Raw genomic sequence first — 398 nt, 5'->3', positions numbered from 1 at the left:
GCAGGGCGATTCTGCTCTCCTGTTAGGCTCCTTTGCTCATGTTCCTTTTGTGTTCACGAGGTGGGGACTGCAGTTACTACTCGGTAGCTCCCCAAAGGAGGCTTTTCATTCTTTTTTAGTGCCTCAAACCAACTTCCACACTTCCCTTCCTTAAACTTCTTCGCCTTCCTATCCTAACTGTGCGTTCTGGAGTTCCGCGCGTCGCCTGAACAGGAAGATCTGAGGTGGTTGAAACGCTTCCAGACTGATGATCGGGTAGGTCTGGCCACGTGGTCTTCATACTTCATCACGCAGCCAGATTTTTTTGCTCAGGCCAACACATTAGGTCGAAAGAGCAGAGCAGGGATACATTTTTTTTTTTCTCCTGTAATTAAAATGTTGAATTACGCTTTAAAAAT

Source organism: Oxyura jamaicensis, chromosome Z (genome assembly GCF_011077185.1).
Source record: "Oxyura jamaicensis isolate SHBP4307 breed ruddy duck chromosome Z, BPBGC_Ojam_1.0, whole genome shotgun sequence".
NCBI lineage: Eukaryota > Metazoa > Chordata > Aves > Anseriformes > Anatidae > Oxyura > Oxyura jamaicensis.
Note: the sequence above shows the minus strand (reverse complement) of the source record.